Here is a 19138-nt window from a genome sequence, read left to right on the forward strand (position 1 = left end):
CTCTTGCCCAAAATCTTCAACCTGTGTACCATTCGCCCTCGTACCTTTACTCCAAGGTGAGCAACCCCAGCTTTTCCAACCTAACCATGTAACCAAAATCCCCTCATCCCTGAAACCTGGCCTGGGTGGGATGCTCTTTCGGAGAGATGGTGCAGACTCGATGGGCCAAATGGTCTCCTTCTGCACCATAGGGATTCTAATTGCTTGAAACTTGATTTTGCTCATACATCTCATTCCACTGATAATATCGTCAATGGCACAAAATGTGTGTGCTGAAAGCCAATAGTTAAAGGCTTAGTGCATTTTGCTCACTTTGTCCTTCATCAGTACTGCAGTGTTTGGTGAATTATTACTTAATCAAACCTTAATGATTGCAAGTGGAGAAGCTATGAATTATTGAAATGGATTAATAGCCATTGTGTTTTGCGGTGTTGTTGTGTGATAGGATACCTTAATGTCTCCAGAGTATTTTGTTAACAGTTTAGAAAGGGTGAATGAAATTGACCTTTTTTTGAATCTGCTTTTAGATACAGCCTCTCAAAAATACTTGGAGTTACTCAACAAATGCACTTGTTTTAATTATTTCTGACTAAGTAGCTATTTATTATGTATTTGAGTGCCTGCCCCCTCCTTCAGTAATCATCGTGATGTTCCGGTTAGTGCAGGGATTGCGAATCAGTGTACATTCAACTCCTCAACCTGATTGTTTAGTGACACTCAAATTGTCTGCATACCAGCCAGGATTCTCTGATCCCCAATTCTGGAATTTGTTTTGAGTCCACCAAAAACAATGGATGAAATTCTCTCAACTCGCCCGCGGCTGGGATTCTCCAGTCCTGCTGCCGTGAATGGGTTTTGGCTGAGTGTCAAATTCTCTGTTTTCATGGCGGTGGGGGTGGGGTTGGGGGTGGGGTGGGGGGGGGGGGGTGCGGGCGGGCAGCGAGTAGCTTTTTTGAAATGACAAGATTAACATGTCACAAATATTCTAAGGCTGTCAATGAAATACATCTTCACAGCATCTCAGTACTGTCTGTTGCTGCAATTGTATAGAGACTCACCTAATTACAAATAAACTAACATTGCCACAACAGGACATGGATAGGCTAGCAGAATGGTGGATGTAATTTAAAGTATGAAGTGATGCATTTTGGACAAAGAGGGGTACAGTGAGACAATAGAAACTTAATGACACCGTTCTAAAGTGTGTAGATGATCCAAGAGACTTGGAGGTGCATGCTCATCAATCTCGGAGATTGGCAGGATGTTTTGAGAGAGTGATTAGCAAATCAGGTAGGACCTTGGGCATCATAAATAGAAGTATTGAGTACAAAAGCAGAGATGCTATGCTGAACCTTTAGAAAGCTCTGGTTAGGCCCCAACTGAAGTTTTGTGTCTGGGACTGACACGTTCGGAAGGATTTGAGGGTCCTTGAAAGGGCGCGATGGGAGATTTCCCAGAATGTGTCCAGGGCTGAAGGATTTTAGCCACAAAGTTAGGTTGGAGAAGCTGGAGTTGTTCTTCTTGGAGCAAAGGAGATTGAGGGAGAATTCGATAGAGATGTACAAGATTATGTCAGGTTAGATATGGTAGATAATGAATGACTGTTCCCATGGTGATCTAACAAGGATTAGGAAGCAGAGATTTAAGGTGTTGGGCAAGAGGTACAAAGAGAATGTGAGGAAGGACATTTTTCACACAGCGAGTGATAATGAGCTGAAATTTAAGATCCTGAGGGGTCTTGACAGGGTGGATGTGGAGAGGTTGTTTCCTCTTGTGAGAGAATCTCGAACAAGGGGTCTAGAACTGCTTAAAAATAAGAGGGTTGCCCATTTAAGACAGGGATGAGGAGAATTTATTTTCTTCAGTGAGCCTTTGGAACTCTTCCTCAAAAGCCAGTGAACCAGCGCGTGGAAACAGGATCTTGTAAGGCAGCGCTAGACAGATTGTTGATAAGCAAAGGGGGTGATAGGTTATTGGGGATAGGTGGGAATGTGCAGTTAAAGTTACAATCTGATAAGCCATGATCTTACTGAATGGCAGAGCAGGCTCGAAGGGCCGAGTGGCCTACTCCTGCTCCTAGTTCACATGTTCGTTGCCCATGAAGATGGCGGATGTGGAAATAGTGAGTGATTTCAAAAGGAAATTAGAAGGGCAGCCAAGGCGATGGGGATTGAGTAGGGGGTTGGGGCTGATTGGATTGATCCATGGAGAGCTGGCATGCACTCAATGGGATGAATGGCTTTCATCTGTAGTATAAATGACTCTCTATGACTCACTTGCCTGAGGGACAGGAGAGCGAAGAAAGAAAATTTAAGCACATTTGCTGGAAGGAGAAATACATTTAATGAATGCAGAAGGAGGCCACTCGGCCCATTGAGTCTGCACCAACCACAATCCCACCAAGGCCCTATTCCCATAACCCCACATATTTACCCTGCTAATCCCCTGACACTAGGGTTAATTTAGCATGGCCAATCAGCCTAACCCGCACATCTTTTCACTGTGGGAGGAAACCGGAGTTCCTGGAGGAAACCCACACAGACACGGAGACTATGCAAACCCCACACAGACAGTGACCCGAGGCCGGAATTGAACCCGGGTCCCTGGCGCTGTGAGGCAGCAGTGCTAACCACTGTGCCGTCGTGCCGTCAAAATACGAAAGAACAATTTGGCATTTATGTAGAAAACCATAGACTAAAATTGATTCCCAGTGGGGTTACAGGGGCCGGTTCAAAAACATGATGAATGGAAACGAAGCATCAGGAAGAAGCCGTTCAGATCCCTCAAACCTCATCTATTATCCATTTAGAGCATCTGTATCTCAACTGCATTTACTTGTCTTTGCTTCACACCCCTTCATGATCCAATGCAACTCTGTTGACAACAGTGTGGAAAACTCCAATTGATAGCATCCCCCCTCCCCCAAAATCTTTCTGGGGAGAGAATTCCTGATTTCCCCTACTGTGTGTGGGGAGAAGGCCATCCTGAGCTCATTCCCAAACAACCCCCTATTCATTTTCCAAGCCCATGTTCTGGATTCCCCCATAGAGGGAATTGATTTTCTCTACTAGAACCATTGTACCATTGTAAATTCCTCTACTGAACAACCCCTCCATCCTTTGAACTTCAGTGGCGTCTCCAGGCACCTCCAGGGCTGGCGGATTGAAGTGGGGAAGAGTGTGGCCCAGTGTTAGGGAGGAGAGCTCGTAAAGGGGTGGAGGTCAATATTGGGAGGAGTTTCTACACTAGCACCGGCTGCCTCTGGGCAAACCAACATTGTAAGGGGCTATCGAACAGGCCTAAGGATCCTTATCTGTATTTAAATTGGGGACAATGCTTCTTTCAAGTTCCGGTGCTCTGGCCTGTGTGTGACTCCAGAGCCACAGCAATGTGGTTGACGCTCAACTGCCTAGGGCAAGTAGGGATGGGCAATATAAAAAAACGTGCTGGCCAGCTAGCGATGCTCATGTCCCATGAACGAATACAAAAAAAGATGGTGGACAGGTTTTGGGGTGACACAGTGGTTAGCACTGCTGCTTCACCGCGCCAGGGTCTCGGGTTCAATTCCGGCCTTGGGTGACCGTCTGTGTGGAGTTTGTACATTCTCCCTTTCCTCCCACAGTCCAAAGATGTGCAGATTAGGTTGATTGGCCATGCTAAATTGTCCCTTAGTGTCAGGGGGATTAGCAGGGTAAATATGTGGGGTTGCAGGGATAGGGCTTGGGTGGGATTGTGGTCGGTGCAGACTCAATGGGCTGAATGGCCTCCTTCTGCACCGTAGCAATCTATGCTGCAGCATGACCTTTGTTTTGATAATTCAATGTGGAATTTTATCCCAGCTCCGTTTTAACAAGTTTCATGTTTAAATGTGGACACAGCATTGTACGAGCTACAGGTGCATTTTAAATCTGCTACCTTTAAATACAAAGCAGAAATACTAAAACAATATAGAGAGTTCAGTGGATTGTTTGCAAGGTTCAAATGGTTTTACTTGCAGTTGAAGGGTCAAACTTGTGCCATCCTGAATGTGCGTCGCCGCATCCCCCCCCCCCCCCCCCCCCCCGATGGTCAGGCGGAGACATGGCTCTTGTGGGATGAGGGCATGTTTTTCCAAGATCAACTCCATCTCTTGGTATGAAAATAAAAGCGGATACTGGAATCTGACAGAAAATGCTGGAAAATCTCAGCGGGTCCGACAGCATCTATGGAGAGAGAAACAGAGTTACTGGGCGCGATCTCACCGGCCGTCCACTCCATGCTCCCACTGCAGCGAAGTTGGAGAATTTGGCCGCCAGCCAAATCTCTGTTCACTGTGGCAGGATGGGAAAATCCTGCCGACGTGAATGGTGGTAAGATTCCAGCAAACATTTCAGTTTATCTTGATTTGCTTCCCCTTGAGAAATGCCTTTAACATAAATCCTTCAGGTGGCACAGTGGTGAGTACACTGCTGCCTCGGAGTTCAAATCTGGCCTTGGGCGACTGTCTGTGTGGAGTTTGCACATTCTCCCCATGTCTGCGTGGGTTTCCTCCGGATGCTCTGGTTTCCTCCCACGCTCAGAAGATGTGCAGGTTGTTTGTTTTGGCCGTGCAAAATTGACCCTTAGAGTCCCAAAAAGAGTAGGTTAGATGTATTGACTATGCTTAATGTGTGGGGTTATGGGGATAGAGTAGCAAGGCCTGAGTATGATGCTCTTTCAGAGAGTCACTGCAGACTCAATGGGCTGAATGGCCTCCTTATGCACTGTAGGGATTCTATAGATAAAAGCAAATTACTGGGGATGCTGGAATCTGAAACCGAAAGAGACAATGCTGGAAAATCTCAGCAGGTCTGGCAGCACCTGTAAGGAGATAAAAGGGCTGACATTTCAAGTCCAGATGACCCTTTGTCAAAGATTTGACAAAGGATCATCTGGACACGAAACGTCAGCTCTTTTCTCTTCTTACAGACGCTGCCAGACCTGCTGAGATTTTCCAGCATTTTCTTTTTCGGTTAGGGACTCTATAGATGATTGCCTAATTCCCTGGATCCATTTTGGGAGATTATTCCAGTCTTTGAAAATGGATTAGCCAACCATAATTGCTGGGTGTTGGAGTGTGATTATGAGTGTGTGTATTTCCTGCCCACTATTTTCTATATGTGGCTGACCAGTCAGTGCTTGGAAAACAGATGCTGTGCAGTTGAATGTGTTGACATTAAAAAAAGAAGCGCTGAGCTGGGTCAGAGGTTGACCCGTGCGGTGCCAAACTCGATTTGATTTTTGAATACCAGCTTCGAGGAGTTTTGATGACCACTTGAATGTAACTCATTGCCCTCAATCCAGTGAAGTGTTCAACTTGCCAATCCTGCTTGATAACTTAATCGCACTGTTAATGTAAGCTTCTTGTGACACTAATAAATTAACTAAACTAAACAGCAAACATGGTCATTATGAGATCAAAGTGTGCTTTGTAAATGAATTCAAGTAATTTGGCTGGATCTTTCCTGGTTTGTATAATTTTAAGAATACATAAGAACATAAGAACTAGGAGCAGGAGAAGGCCATCTGACCCCTCGAGCCTGCTCCGCCATTCAATAAGATCATGGCTGATCTTTTTGTGGACTCAGCTCCACTTACCCGCCCGCTCACCATAACCCTTAATTCCTTTACTGTTCAAAAATTTATCTATCCTTGCCTTAAAAACATTCAATGAGGAGCCTCAACTGCTTCACTGGGCAGGGAATTCCAGATTCACAATTCTTTGTGTGAAGAAGTTCCTCCTCAACTCAGTCCTAAATCTGCTTCCCCTTATTTTGAGGCTATGCCCCCTCGTTCTAGTTTCACGCGCCAGTGGAAACAACTTCCCTGCTTCTAATCTATTCCCTTCATAATCTTATATGTTTCTATAAGATCTCCCCTCATTCTTCTGAATTCCAATGAGTATAGCCCCAGTCTACTCAGTCTCTCCTCATAAGCTCACCCTCTCAACTCCGGAATCAACCTAGTGAATCTCCTCTGCATCCCCTCCAGTGCCAGTATATACTTTCTCAAGTAAGGAGACCAAACCTGTACACAGTACTCCAGGTGTGGCCTCACCAGCACCTTATAGAACTGCAACATAACCTCACTGTTTTTAAACTCCATCCCTCTAGCAATGAAGGACAAAATTCCATTTGCTGCCTTAATTTCCTGCTGCACCTGCAAACCAACTCCTTGAGATTCCTGCACAAGGACACCCAGGTCCCTCTGCACAACAGCATGTTGCAATTTTTTACCATTTAAATAATAGTCCATTTTGCTGTTATTCCTACCAAAATGGATGACCTCACATTTACCAACATTGTACTCCATCTGCCAGACTCTCGCCCACTCACTTAGATTATCTATATCCCTTTGCAGACTTTCAGCGTCCTCTGCACACTTTGCTCTTCCACCCATCTTAGTGTCATCTGCGAATTTTGACACACTACACTTGGTCCCCAACTCCAACTCATCAATGTAAATCATAAACAATTGCGGTCCCAACACTGATCCCTGAGGCACACCACTAGTCACTGATCGCCAACCGGAAAAACACCCATTTACCCCCACTCTTTGCTTTCTGTTAGTTAACCAATCCTCTATCCATGCTAATACATTACCCGTAACACTGTGCACCTTTATCTTATGTAGCAGTCTTTGGTGCGGCACCTTGTCAAATGCCTTCTGGAAATCCAGATACATCACATCCACAGGTTCTCAAAGAATTCCACCAAATTAGTCAAACATGACCTGCCCTTCATGAACCCATGCTGCATCTTACCAATGGGACAATTTATATCCAGATGTCTCCCCATTTCTTCCTTGATGATAGATTGAAGCATTTTCCCTCCTACAGAAGTTAAGCTAACCGGCCTATGGTTACCCGCCTTTTGTCTACCTCCTTTTTTAAACAGTGGCATCACATTTGCTGTTTTCCAATCTGCGGGAACCACTCCAGAGTCCAGCGAATTTTGGTAAATTACCACTAGTGCATTTGCTATTTCTCCCACCATCGCTTTTAGTAACCTGGGATGCATTCCATCAGGGCCAGGAGACTTGTCTACCTTTAGCCCCATTAACTTGCCCAACACTACCTCTTTCGTGATAATGATAGTTTCTAGGTTCTCACCTGCCATAGCCTTCCTGCCATCAATTTTTGGCATGTTATTTGTGTCTTCCACTGTGAAGACCGACACAAAATACCTGTTCAATGCCTCAGCCATTTTCTCATTTCCAGTTATTACATCCCCCTTCTCATCCCCTAAAGGACCAATGTTTACTTTCGCCACTCTTTTTCGTTTTATATATTTGTAGAAACTTTTGCTATCTGTTTTTATATTCTGAGCTAGTTTACTCTCATTATCCATCTTACCTTTCTTTATAGCTTTTTTCGTGGCTTTCTGCTGACCTTTAAAGATTTCCCAATCCCCTAGGTTCCCGCTAATCTTTGCCACTTTGTATGCATTTTCTTTCAATTTGATACCCTCCTTTATTTCCTTAGATATCCATGGCTGTTTATCTCTTTTTCTACAGTCCTTCCTTATCACTGGTATATAAGTTTCCTGTGCACTGTGAAAGATCGCTTTGAAATTCCTTCACTATTCCTCAATTGTCCCACCATAAAGTGTTTGCTCCCAGTCTACCTTAGCCAACACCTCCCTCATCCCTCTGTAGTCTCCTTTGTTTAAGCACAAGACACTGGTATTGGATTTTACCTTCTCACGTTCCATTTGTATTTTAAATTCAACCATACTGTGATCGCTTCTTCCAAGAGGATCCCTAACTATAAGATCATTAATTATTCCCATCTCATTACACAGGACCAGATCTAGGATAGCTTGCTCCCTCGTAGGTTCCATTACATACTGTTCAAGGAAGCTATTGCAGATACATTCTATGAACGCCTCCTCAAGGCTGCCTTGACTGACCTGGTTTGACCAATTGATATGTAGATTAAAATCCCCCATGATAATTGCTGTACCATTTTTACATGCATCAGTTATTTCTTTGTTCATTCCTTGCCCCACCATGATGTCATTATTTGGTGGCCTATAGACTACGCCTATCAGTGACTTTTTCTCCTTACTATTTCTAATTTCCACCCAAATGGATTCAACTTTTTTTCCATAGAACCTATATCATCTCTCACTACCGCCCTGATGTCATCCTTAAATATCAGAGCTACAATTTACCTTCCTGTCGGTCCCTCCGAACAGTCTGATACCCCTGGATATTTAACTCCCAGTCATGACCATCCTGCAACCATGTCTCTGTGATGGCCACCAAATCATACTTGTTCACAATGATTTGTGCCGTCAACTCATTTACCTTGTTTCGAATGCTACGAGCATTCAGATAAAGTGCCCTTATGCTAGTTTTTGTACCTTCTTTTTGAATTCTAACACTTCCATTCATAACATCTCCTGAGTTCTCCTTCCTTTTAACTGTTTTCCAGATTTTTAATGCAGTTGGACCCTTCTCCCCACTTTGTGTCCTTGCTCCCTCCTTCTCGGACTCCTTACATAGGTTCCCATCTCCCTGGCATATTAGTTTAAACCCTCCCAACCGCTCTAGCAAACACTCCCCCTGGGACATTGGTCCCAGTCCTGCTCAGGTGTAACCCGTCCAATTTGTACAGGTCCCACCTCCCCCAGAACCGGTCCCAATGCTCCAGGAATCTGAAACCCTCCCCCTGACACCATCTCTTCAGCCACGTATTTATCCGATATATCCTGTCATTTCTACTCTGACTGGCACGTGGCACTGGTATTAATCCTGAGATCACTACCTTTGAGGTTCAATTTCTTAACTGTCTTCCCAGCTCCCTGTATTCTGCTTTGAGGACTTCATCCCTTTTTTTACCTATGTCGCTTGTACCACAGGTACATTACGGATACATTATCAGGATGGGGACTTTACTGGCAAAGCCAAGAATATACTGGCCATGAGAAGGTTTTTAGGGTGACCATTTGTCCGGCTTCTAGCTGCTCTGACCCCTGTCTAGTATCTGAGGTCAATACAGAATCATAGAATCCCTGTGTGGGAAAGGAAGCCATTCAGTCCATCAAGCCTGCACGGACAACAATCCCACCCAAGCCTTATTCCTGTAACCCAAGTATTTACTCTGCTAATCTTCCTGACACTGAGGATCAATTTAGATGGCCACTAATGTGCACATCTTTGGACTGTGGGAGGAAACCGGAGCACCCGGAGGAAACCCACGCAGACACGGGGAGAATGTGCAAACTCCACACAGACAGTCACCCAAGGCCGGAATTGAAACCGGGTCCCTGGTGCTGTGAGGCAGCAATGCTAAGTACTGTGTCACCGTGCCGCCTAATATCTTCGGTATTTTTATTTTGGGATCACTAATAATGTCCAGATCCACAGAAACTTGACCCTGGGAACGTGCTGCTGTCCCACAAGTGTTGATGATTTCTTCTCACCAGTTGTTGTCCTGGTCCTAGCCCCAACCGCGAGCACAGACAGTCTCGATGGTAACGAGCTCTGTGCTTCCTTGACACTGAAAATCAGGATGTGGAGATGCCGGTGTTGGACTGGGGTAAACACAGTAAGAAGTCTCACAACACCAGGTTAAAGTCCAACAGGTTTATTTGGTAGCACAAGCTTTCGGAGTGTCGTTCCTTCTTCAGATAAGTGAGGAGTTGTGTTCACAAACAAGGCATATATAGGCAAAAACTCAATTTACAAGATAATGGTTGGAATGCGAGTCTTTACAGGTAATCAAGTCTTAAAGGTACAGACAATGTGAGTGGAGAGAGCGTTAAGCACAGGTTAAAGAGATGTGTATTGTCCCCAGCCAGGACAGTTCGTGAGATTTTGTAAGCCCAGGCAAGTCGTGGGGATTACAGATAGTGTGACATGAACCCAAGATCCCAATTAAGGGCCGTCCTCGTGTGCGGAACTTGGCTATCAGTTTCTGCTCAGCGATTCTGCGTTGTTGTGTGCCGTGAAGGCCGCCTTGGAGAACGCTTACCCGAAGATCAGAGGCTGAATGCCCGCGACTGCTGAAGTGTTCGCCAACAGGAAGAGAACGCTCCTGCCTGGTGAGTGGTGTTCATTCATCCGTTGTAGTGTCTGCATGGTCTCCCCAATGTACCATGCCTCGCGACATACTTTCCTGCAGCGTATCAGGTAGACAATATTGGCCAAGTCGCAAGAATACCTGATGGATGGTGTTCTCACGTGAGATGATTGCATCCGTGTCAGTGATCCAGCATGTCTTGGAGAGGTTGCTGTGGCAGGGTTGTGTGGTCGTGGTCACTGTTCTCCTGAAGGCTGGGTAGTTTGCTGTGGACAACGGTCTGTTTGAGGTTGTGCGGTTGTTTGAAGGCAAGAAGTGGGGGTGTGGGGATGGCCTTGGCGAGATGTTCGTCTTCGTCGATGACATGTTGAAGGCTCCGGAGAAGATGTTGTAGCTTCTCCGCTCCGGGGAAGTACTGGATGACAAAGGATACTTTGTCCGCAGGGTCTGTGTTTGTCTTCTGAGGAGGTCAGTGCGGTTTTTCGCTGTGGCGCGTCGGAACTGTCGATCGATGAGTCGAGCGCCATATCCTGTTCTTATGAGGGCATCTTTCAGCGTCTGTAAGTGTCTGTTGCAATCCTCCTCATCTGAGCAGATCCTGTGTATACGGAGGGCTTCTCCATATGGGATGGCTTCTTTAACGTGTTTAGGGTGGAAGCTGGAGAAGCAGAGCATCGTGAGGTTATCCGCGGGCTTGCGGAACAGTGAAGTGCTGAGGTGACCCGTCTTTGATGGAGATGCGTGTGTCCAATAATGCAACCGATTTCGGAGAGTAGTCCATGATGAGTCTGATGGTGGGATGGAACTTGTTGATGTCATCATATAGTTGTTTCAGTGATTGTTCGCCATGAGTCCAAAGGAAAAAAATGTCATCGATGTATCTAGTGTATAGCGTCAGTTGAAGGTTCTGTGCGGTGAAGAGGTCTTGTTCGAACCTGTGCTTGAAGATGTTGGCATATTGAGGTGCACATTTGGTCCCCATGGTTGTTCCGTGTGTCTGGACGAAGAACTGATTGTTGAAGGTGAAGACATTGTGGTCCTCCCCCTTCTCCCTCCCCCCCCTCTCCCAGCCCAGTGGATGAGTTGTAGAATTGCATTTGGAGATTGGCAGTTGTCAGTGTTGAGCACTGAGGCAGTTGCAGCAATGCCGTCGTCGTGGGGGATGCTGGTGTAGAGTGCCGAGACATCCATTGCGATGAGGAGTGCTCCTGGTTCAACTGCTCCATGTGTGCTGAGTTTCTGTAGGAAGTCCGTAGCGTTGCGACAGAAACTGGGGGTTCTTTGTACAATGGGTTTCAGGATGCCCTTGATGTAGCCGGAGAGGTTCTCACGCAGGGTCCCATTGCCTCCCCCTCCCTCCCAAACATCCTCCCCTCCCCCCTCTGCCAATCACTCTCCCCTCCCCCCCCCTGCCAATCACCCTCCCCCCTCCTCTTTGTCAGGGCCCTGCATTCCAGCTCCCTTGTCAGTGGAATCAGATAGTGTTCACAAACTACATTAGCTTTTTAACTGAGGGGCAGTCTTAATGAAACTCTATTTATGGTAACCCTATAATGCGTAGCTCGTTAGCCTGGTCAACAGCAATGACAAGTGAGCTTTATAATTCCAGTTTGGTGTTTAAGAAGCACCATCTCAATCAACCAGAGTCTTTGTGATAAAACCCTGGCACTGCCTCCCAACAGGACTGGCTCCTCGGGCTGCTCAGTGATAGAGCTCCAGAAGCCTGGGCCCTGGGCCCGCTCACTCCAGACTGCAAACAGGCTGCTCACCTGACTGATGCAAGCCTGAATCATTAAAATATTTTTTATAAATATATAAATCCAGCCACTGACTAATCAATACAGTTTGGGAAGTTTGCAGCGTAAGGGTATTGATCAGTATAGTGTGTTTTGATTTTCTTTTTGGAGGGGGCTCGAGGAGATGGGATGTCTCCATGGGACTGTTCCGTTACAAAGTTCCCTTTATCCCAGACCAATTTATCCATGGAAATGGTGGGTTGGAACCAGCCAGGATCCCAGGTTACATTCTCAAAGGCCTTTGGTCCTCTTCAGCCCAGGCTTACTTGTCCCGGGTTATATCGGTTTGCTGACTGTCCTTGATGACCTGATGTTCCTGAACCAGAACAGCCGACAGAGGGATCCGCAGTGCAGCAACCGACGAGGAAAGAGTCGAATTGGACTCCTCTGGAAGGCCGCTGTCCTCGACTCAACATGTATGCCCAAGCCGTCAGGAGGTGCATCAATGCCAGATTCATCAGCCGCACTCACAAGACAGCCCCGAATGTCACCCAAGGAAAAAGCAATACCATCAGCGCTCTCAAGACCAACCGCAACATTGTCATCAAACCAGCAGACAAAGGAGGGGCCATCGTCATACTGAACAGAACGGATTACTGCAAAGAAGTGTACCGACAACTGAACAACCAGGAACACTACAGACAGTTACCCGCAGATCCGACCAAAAAAACACACCCGTCAACTCAACAGACTGATCAAGACCTTTCATCCGGACCTTCAGAGCACCCTCTGTGCTCTCATCCCACGTACTCCCCATGTTGGAGATTTCTGCTGCTTCCCGAAGATACACAAGGCCAACACATCCGGCTGTCCCATCGTATCAGGCAATGGGACCCTGTGTGAGAACCTCTCCGGCTACATCAAGGGCATCCTGAAACCCATTGTACAAAGAACCCCCAGTTTCTGTCGCAACACTGCGGACTTCCTACAGAAACTCAGCACACATGGAGCAGTTGAACCAGGAGCACTCCTCATCGCAATGGATGTCTCTGCACTCTACACCAGCATCCCCCACGACGACGGCATTGCTGCAACTGCCTCAGTGCTCAGCACTGACAACTGCCAATCTCCAAATGCAATTCTACAACTCATCCACTGGGCTGGGAGAGGGGGGGAGGGAGAAGGGGGAAGGGTGGGTGCTAGAGAGGGGAGGGTGTTTGATAGGGGGTGGGAGGTCTTGGGAGGACGGAGGTGGAGGGTGTTGGGGAGGGGCAAGGGGAGGGAGTTGGGGAGGGGAGGGTGTTTGGGAGGGAGGGAGGGTATTGGGAAGGGGGAGGGGAAGGTGTTTGTTTGGGAGGGAGGGAGGGGAGGGTGGGAGGGGGGAGGGGTGGCTAGTTGTTTATTAACTGCCTCCAGCAGCGGAATGCCTATCCGCTTGAAAATGAAGCCATTAGAAAATGGTAAAGAGGCAGTCACTCGCACAGTGTGATTCCTTGTCTTAAAGGTAGACCTAGGGAAAGGCCATCAGCACCTCAGACCTCATCATAGAAATCATAGAATCATAGAAACCCTACAGTGCAGAAGGAGGCCATTCGGCCCATCGAGTCTGCACCTCAAAATCGACCACAATCCCACCCAGGCCCTACCCCCACATATTTTACCCGCTAATCCCTCTAACCTACACATCTCAGGACTCTAAGGGGCAATTTTTTAACCTGGCCAATCAACCTAACCCGCACATCTTTGGACTGTGGGAGGAAACCGGAGCACCCAGAGGAAACCCACGCAGACACGAGGAGAATGTGCAAACTCCACACAGACAGTGGCCCGAGCCGGGAATCGAACCCGGGACCCTGGAGCTGTGAAGCAGCAGTGCTAACCACTGTGCTACCGTGCCGCCCTGTTCCTCAATTTATTTAGATGATGGCTGTTCTGGATCTCTTCTCTGTTTACCTGTATTGGCCCTGTCACCTTTGAAACACAACTTTTAGACACCTGAAACTCAGCTTTGAAATTTTCAGTTAGCCTCAACATCCTTTTGGAGGGGTGTCGAGTTCAGGATTTAGCTAGCTATTGTCCTATTTGACATCAGTCCTCAACAATCTGTTTTCATATTAACTCACGGGATGTGGGTGTTGCTGGCAAGGCTGGCATTTATTGCGCATCTCTAATTACCCTTGAGAAGTTGGCAGTGAGCTGCCTTTTTGAATCGCTGCAGTCCATTCTGCTGCTAGGGAGGGAGTTCCAGGATTTTGACCCAGCGACTGTGAAGGAATGGTGGTATATTTCCAAGTCAAGGTGGTGAGTGACTTGGCGGGAACTTGTAGATTGTGGTGTTCTCCGGTATCTGCTGTCCTTGTCCTAGATGGTAGCAGTTCTGGGCTTGGAAGGTGCTGTCTAAGGAGCCTTGGTAAGTTGCTGCAGTGCATCTTGTAGATGGTATACCTGTGCATCAGTTGTGGAGGGAGTGGATGGTGCCGAGCTTCTTGAGTGTTGGAGCTGCACTCATCCAGGCAAATGGGGAATATTCCACCACACTCCTGACTTGTGCCTTGTAGATAGTGGACAGGCTTTGGGGAGTCAGGAGGTGAGTTAATCTCCACAGAATTTCCAAACTGACCTTCTCTTGTAGCCACAGTATATGGTTTATCCAATTAAGCTTCTCACCAATAATAACTCTAAGGATGTTGATAGTGGGGAATTCAGTGACAGTAATTCTTAGGGATAGGATCTGTGCACATTCGGAACTGAATGGTATTAGTGACAGCATGGTTTTGTACGAGGGAAGTCATGTCTCACTAATTTGATTGAGTATTTTTTGAGGAGATGACAAAAATGATTGACGAGGGAAGGGCCGTGGATGTTGTCTACATGGACTTTAGCAAAGCATTTAACAAGGTCCTTCATGGCAGGCTGATGCAAAAGGTTAAATCACACGGGATCAAGGGTGAACTAGCTAGATGGATTCAGAACTGTCTTGGCCATAGAAAGACAGAGGGTAACGGTGGAAGGGTGTTTTTCTGAATGGAGGTCTGTAACTAGTGGTGTTCCGCAGGGATCAGTGCTGGGACCTCTATTGTTTGTAATGTACATAAATGACTTGGAAGAAAACATTGCTGGTCTGTTTAGCAAGCCTGTGGATGGTACTAAGATTGCTGGAGTTGCGGATAGTGATGAAGATTGTCAGGGAATACAGCAGGATATAGATAGGCTGGAAAATTGAGCGGAGAAATGGCAAATTTAATTGGTGGAATTTAATCTGGACAAATGTGAGGTGATGCATTTTGGTAGATCCAGTTCAGGTGGGAGCTGTAAAATAAATGGCAGAACAATCAGGAGCATAGACACACAGAGAGATCTGGGAGTACAGGTCCACAGATCCTTAAAAATGGAAGCACAGGTGGAAAAGGTGGTGAAGAAAGCATTTGGCACGCTGCCTTCATTGGCTGGGGCATTGAATATAAAAGTTAGCAAATTATGTTACAGTTATATAAAACACTGGTTAGGGCACATTTGGAATACTGCGTCCAATTCTGGTCACCGCACTACCAAAAGGACCTGGAGGCTTTGGAAAGAGTACAGAAAACATTTACTAGGATGTTGCCTGGTATGGAGGGTATTAGCTATGAGGAGAGATTGAATAAACTGGGATTGTGCTCCCTGGAAAGATCGAGGCTGAGGGGGCGACCTGGTAGAAGTTTATAAAATTATGAGGGGCATAGATAAGATGAACAGTTGGAAGCTTTTTTCCAGGGCAGAAATGACAATTACAGTGGGCACAAGTTCAAGATATGGGGGGAAAGGTTCAATAGGGATGTGCGAGGGAAGTCTTTTACACAGAAGTTGGTGGGAGCCTGGAATGCATTGCCAAGTGAGGTGGTTGAGGCAGAAACGTTAGCGACATTTAAGAATTATCTGGATAGACACATGAACAGGGGGGAATAGAGGGATACAGGCGGTTGGTCTAGATAGGACAACATGATCGGTGCAGGCTTGGTGGGCCGAAGGGCCTGTTCCTGTGCTGTACTGCTCTTTGTTCTTTGTTAATGCCATTGAATGTCAAGGGGAGATGGTTAGATTCTCTTGTTAGAGATGGTCATTGCCTAGCACTTGTGTGGCACAAATGTTACTTGCCATTTATTAGCCTGGATGTGAATGGCACCCAGGTCTTGCTGCATTTGAGCATGGACTGCTTTGGTATCTGAGGAGTTGCAAATAGTACTGAACATTGAGCAGTCATCAGTGAACATCCCCATTTCTGACCTTATGATGGACGGGTGGTCATACGCTCAACCAGCTGAAGATGGTTGGAGGTAGGACACTATCTTGAGGAACTCCTGCAGTGATGTCCTGAAGCTGAGATGATTGACCTCCAACCACCACAACCATCTTTCTTTGTGCCAGGTATCACTCCAACCAGCAGACAGTTTTCCCCCGATTCCCATTGACTCCAGTTTTGCTCGGGATCCTTAATAGCACACTCGGTTGAATGCTGCCTTGATATCAAGGGCAGTCACTCTCACCTCACCTCTGGAGTTCAGCTCTTCTGTCCATGTTGGAACCAAGGCTGTAATGAAGTCAGGAGCTGAGTGACCCTAGCGGAAACCAAGTTGAGTGTCAGTGAGTTGGTTATTGCCGAGTAAATGCCACTTGATAGCACTGATAATGACCTCTTCCATCACTTTACTGATGATAGAGAGTAGACTGATGGGGTGATAATTGTCTGGATCTAATTTGGCCTTTTTATGTAGACAGACTGTTGTAGCTGTACTGGGATAGCTGTTAGTTCTGGAGCCAAGCTTTTAAGGTGAACCCATTTGTTGTGGACCATCACACCTACCAGACTAGAGTCATAGTCATAGAGGTTTACAGCATGGAAACAGGCTCTTCGGCCCAACTTATCCATGCCGCTCTTCTCTTTTAACCACTAAGCTAGTCCCAATTGCCTGCATTTGGTCCATATTTCTCTATACCTAGCTTACCCATGTAACTGTCTAAATGCTTTTTAAAATACAAAATTGTACCCACCTCAACTACTACCTCTGGCAGCTTGTTCCAGATGCTCACCACCCTCTGTGTGAAAAGATTGTCCCTCTGGATCCTTTTGTATCTCTCCCCTCTCACCTTAAGCCTATGCTCTCTAGTTTTAGACTCCCCTACCTGTGGGAAAAGATGTTGACTATCTACCTCATCTATGCCCCTCATTATTGCCAGGGCGGCACGGTAGCACAGTGGTTAGCACTGCTGCTTCACAGCTCCAGGGACCTGGGTTCGATTCCCGGTTGGGTCACTGTCTGTGTGGAGTTTGCACATTCTCCTCGTGTCTGCGTGGGTTTCCTCCGGGTGCTCCGGTTTCCTCCCACAGTCCAAAGATGTGCGGGTTAGGTTGATTGGCCAGGTTAAAAAAAATTGCCCCTTCGAGTCCTGAGATGTGTAGGTTAGAGGAATTAGCAGGTAAATATGTGGGGGTAGGGCCTGCGTGGGATTGTGGTCGGTGCAGACTCGATGGGCCGAATGGCCTCCTTCTACACTGTAGGGTTTCTATGATTTCTACATTTTATATGTCCCTGTAAGATCACCCCAAAGTCTCCTACACTCCAAAGAAAAAAGTCCCAGTCTATCCAGCCTCTCTTTATAACTCAAACCATCAATTCCCGGTAGCAACCTAGAAATCTTTTCTGCACTTTTTCTAGTTTAATAATATCCTTTCTATAATAGGGTGACCAGAACTGCATGCAGTATTCCAGGTGTGGCCTTACCAATGTCTTGTACAACTTCAACAAGACATCCCAACTCCTGTATTCAATATTCTGACCAATGAAACCAAGCATGCTGAACGCCTTCTTCACCACTCTGTCCACCTGTGACTCCACTTTCAAGGAGCTATGAACATGTATCCCTAGATCTCTTTGTTTTATAACTCTCTATAACCAAGAGCCCTACCATTAACTGAGTAAGTCCTGCCCTGGTTCGATCTACCAAAATGCATCGCCTCACATTTATCTAAATTAAACTTCATCTGACAATCATCAGCCCACTGATCAAGATCAAGATCCCATAGTAATCCTAGATAACCTTCTTCACTGTCCACTGTATCGCCAATCTTGGTGTCATCTGCAAACTTACTAACCATGCCTCCTAAATTCTCATCCAAATCATTAATATAAATAACAGACTCTATGACTATGACGCCAGAGGGAATATTTTCTGTTGGTTGTCCTGTTGAATTTTTAAATGAGATCACCCTTAATTTTCAGAAGCAGAAATACCAGTCGAATCTCTGCAACTGGATCTCGGAATGTCACCTTTTTGAGGCCAGTATCGGTCTGCTGAACCTGTGCTTTACATCCCCCAAAAAACAATTTACTCATTTTATATAAATAGTTATGGAAATTCCTCCTCTTGGCCATGCATGTAGGGGCAAGACGTGTGGATCAATGACATGATATAGCAATCAGCTGATTGAACAGTGGAACAGGCCTGAGGGGTTGAATGGCCTCCTGTTCTTGTGTCATGACCAGATCATCATAGAATCATAGAAACCCTACAGTGCAGAAAGAGGCCATTTTGGCCCATCGAGTCTGCACCGACCACAATCCCACCCAGGCCCTACCCTCATATCCCTACATATTTACCCACTAATCCCTCTAACCTACGCATCTCAGGACTCTAAGGGGCAATTTTTAGCATGGCCAATCAACCTAACCCGCACATCTTTGGACTGTGGGAGGAAACTGGAGCACCTGGAGGAAACCCACGCAGACATGACGAGAATGTGCAAACTCCGCACAGACAGTGACTCAAGCCGGGAATCGAACCAGATGACATGTTTGCGAAGGTAATTCTGATGACTTCCGACTTTGAGATGGCTACTGAGGAATTATCTTTCCGAATGCAACGTAACCATCACAAATTGGTATGGCTCCTGCTCTGCCCAAGACTGCAAGAAACTACAAAGGGTTGTGAACAAAGCCCAATCCATCATGCAAACCAGCCTCTCATCCATTGACTCTGTCTACACTTCCTGCTACCTCGGCAAAGCAGCCAGCACCCACGCCCCCCGGACATTCTCTCTTCTGCCTTCTTCCATCGGGAAAAAGATACAAAAGTCTGAGGTCACGCACCAACGGACTCGAGAACAGCTTCTTCCCTGCTGCTGTCAGACTTTTGAATGGACCTACTTTACATTAAGTTGAGCTTTCTCTACACCTTAGCTATGACTGTAACATTACATTCTGCACCCTCTCCTTCTCTATGAACGGTATGCTTTGTCTGTATAGGGCGCAAGAAACAATACTTTTCACTGTATACGAATACATGTGACAATAATAAATCAAATCAAATCAGTACCCAGTTT

General features: G+C 46.4%; 1 protein-coding gene across 1 annotated transcript in view; it reads left to right on the plus strand.

The window, feature by feature from the left end:
* Nucleotides 1-19138, plus strand: part of LOC144506254 (ensconsin-like) — a 74845-nt gene that overhangs the window by 27441 nt on the left and 28266 nt on the right. The gene's annotated exons all lie outside the window — the stretch shown is intronic.

This window comes from Mustelus asterias, chromosome 17, assembly GCF_964213995.1.
Source record: "Mustelus asterias chromosome 17, sMusAst1.hap1.1, whole genome shotgun sequence".
Classification (NCBI taxonomy): Eukaryota; Metazoa; Chordata; class Chondrichthyes; order Carcharhiniformes; family Triakidae; genus Mustelus; species Mustelus asterias.